Below are 3,259 nucleotides of genomic sequence, written 5' to 3' on the forward strand. Positions count from 1 at the left end.
CACACACACACACACACACACACACACAGACTTTCCAACAGGACCTAAATCTTACCCAGACACACAGCAAATGCCCAAGAGCAGACTAACACACTAAGTTATCTGTTACCCTATGATCTTGTAAGAAACAGACCCAGCCGCACACGAGCTTCCAGCCAGCTCCAGCCCATCGTGGGCTCTGCACCTGCGCCCCCAGAATGCTCACACCTCCCTCTGCTTCCCCACAACTCCAGCTCCTCCACCCCTCGTGGGCCTCTCCCTACACTGCCTGCAGCATAACTTAGCCACTCTACTCACCCGGAGGTCCCTGCCCAATTTTCATTTGGATTCCTTTGGGGCACAGACATCCTCTGGATATTCTCCCTGGCTCCTAGCAGCTAGGCAGTCAATCGATGTGCGCTTACTGGAAGCTGATTCGCTGTCCCCCACATATAGTTTCCCAAAGGCACTACTGTCCGTCATACCCTTCTCCCAACTTCTTTCCCTGGACACAGCAAGGGAGCCCAGTCTTTCTCTCCTGGTTTGTACATCACCCATCCAGTTAGATGCTGACATTGGAAACACATCCTGAGGAAATGAAACAAACAGCAAAAACGCAGGGTTTGCCCTAGCAGTGCCTAGTCCTCATCTCTAGCTGCAAAATCTAAGCTAGCAGTGGCCAACCTGCGGTGTGCCTGCTGTCTGTACCACTGAAAATTCTAAAACATTCACCATTATTCATCTAAACCCTATGCCAGGTGCAGGGCACACCCCACGAGGGCTGGTGAGATTGTCCTTACTTCTGCTGGGATAAAGTCAGTTAACACTGCATCAGAACAGATTCTGAGCATCTATTTTGTAAAGGCAACGTGGCAGGACCTTGGAATATAACGTGATACGAAAGCAGCCCCATTCCTTGGAAATAACCCAGCTCTGAAAGCCAACAGACCAGGCGTGGGTGCAGTTGAGTGGTAGAGTGATTTCCTAGCACGGTGGGGCCCTAAATTTAATCCTTAGCACTGCCAAAAACAAAAAGCACCCAACAAACCTGACAGTGATTGGCTGAGTGGGGAGTCCTAATTTTCTCCTTTGTTATAATGAAAGTGTCAGGGCCAGCTCAGCGGTCTACTTAGGCAAGCTTAGGCAGGCCCAAGAGATCATGGTTCAATCCCTGGCACCACATACCATGGCAGCCCCACCCCCAGGGCAGGCTGAACCGGGGGAAAATAATAATAATAATAATAAAAGTGCCCACAAAGAATTAACTCCTTTACAAGATAACCTTAATAATTTTAGTCACAGTGATATATTTTCTAATGTTTACTCAGTCCAATATACCCAAAATATTACCATTTCAATACATACTCTATTAAAAAGAAATTAACAAGGTAATTTTTTGGTACAGGGTCTATAGGGTCTCACTATGGAGATCAGACTCAGAGTGATTTTCCTGTTTTCAGCCTCCTAAGAGCTGGGATTACAGGCACCACCACACCCAGTCTCAGCATGCCCCAGGGTTAGGGCCAGCACAGCACACCCGAGATCAAACCCCAGCCACTGCGCTCTGCCTAAGCAGGTGTTTTAGTCTGCTGAAACTAAAATTTAAACTAAAATTTAAGGTTTTATCTTTTTTTAACAGTAATAGGGATTAAACTCAAGGCCTTTGAACTGAACTATATTCCCAGGCCATGCTTTGTTAAATTTCCCAGACTTACCTCAAACTCACCATCCTCCTGCCTCACCTCCCCAAAATGTTGGGATTACAGGTACGTGCAACCACAACAGCTGAGATCATTTACATTTTTATACTTAGTACTTTAATATCCAATGTGCAAATGCAGGGTAGCACAGTGGTAAATGCCTATAATCCCAGTACTCAGGAGGCTGAGGCAGTAGGATCCTGCGAGTTCAAGACCAGCCTGCACTGCATAGCAAGACCCTGTCTCAAAAAAAACCAAAAAAATAAAAAAGATCCAATGCATGCCCAGCAGCCACACATGTCCAGGAGCAGCCACACGGCATGACACAGCCCTGAAGCAACACACCACTAACAGCCAGTCAGGGTTCTGCATTCACAGTCCACAAGCCTTCATAGCCTCTTTGACTATACCTATATTTCAATGAAGTTGGCTTCCTTTATAAGCCTAAATGTTTTGTTTTATGGATTTTTGAAAAACATTATTCAGAGAAAAATTCCTTAGGTCTCTTTGGACCACCAAAAGGGGTTCACAGCACAAAAATAGAGAAAGCAGAGGATGGGAGGGACGTTTTAGGAGTCGGGATTGTCCACACACCAAAAAGGTGAGTTTAGAAAAGATCTCAAGGTACAGCAAAAGGCAGAGAGGGTTTTAGCACCAGATGAATTATGTTAATTGATGACTACAAGCTGATTTCAGGTTGCTTTTTTCTTTTCTTTTCTTTTTTGTTTTGTTTGTTTGTTCGTTGGTTGGTTGGTACCAGCAATCAAACTCAGGACCTTGTGCTTCCTAGGCAGGTGCTTGTGCCCTGCGCTGTATCCCTGACCCTACCAGGTTTCTTTTCCGGCCCTACAGCCCCTAGATGTGAGACTCTGAGCAAATTATCACCCAGCTTATCCTCCAATTTCCTCATCTATAAATGGGGCACAAAGGTCGACTGACCTTGAAGGTTATTTTGTGGACTCAATTACTTTATTCTCAAAGTGCTAGCATAATAGGTGCGTTACAGAAAATGTCCAGTAAATGTTGGCAATGTTAGGAGAGTCCGGGCAATGTGTTTACATAGAAGTGTGACTTGAGAGTTTTCCAAGAAAAAAAAAAGTCCTTGCCACGGTAGTCTATGTTTGATGCTTCAAAATGATCAGATGAAAGGAGTACTACTGAAAGAATTTGGGCATTCTTTTTTTTTTTTTTTTTAATTTGAGCATTCTAACAAAGTCCTTTTTTTTTCCCCCAATTCATTTGGTCAAAGTCCCCTAAGTCACTAGTCCAATTCCAGAGAGATTAAGCTCACCAGCTAGAGTTTCAGACATTTACACCTCCTTTAACTGTGCACTCCTTTCCAGCAGTGACAGGGGAACTAGAATGAGAAGGTAGGGCCGGCCAAATAGCTCAGGGGATTAAAGCGCCTGCAAGCAGGGACCAGTGGTTCGATCCCTGGGCGTGCTGAAATGGCAATTGAGACTGAGTATGGTGGTGCGCACCTGTAATCCCAGCACTTGGGAGGCTATAAACAGGTGGATCACTAGAGTCCAATCTAATAGTGAGACCCTGAACACCCTGTAGACCCTTCCCCTGCAAAA

The sequence above is a fragment of the Octodon degus genome, unplaced genomic scaffold (genome assembly GCF_000260255.1).
Source record: "Octodon degus isolate 3935 unplaced genomic scaffold, OctDeg1.0 scaffold00136, whole genome shotgun sequence".
In the NCBI taxonomy this organism is placed as follows: domain Eukaryota; kingdom Metazoa; phylum Chordata; class Mammalia; order Rodentia; family Octodontidae; genus Octodon; species Octodon degus.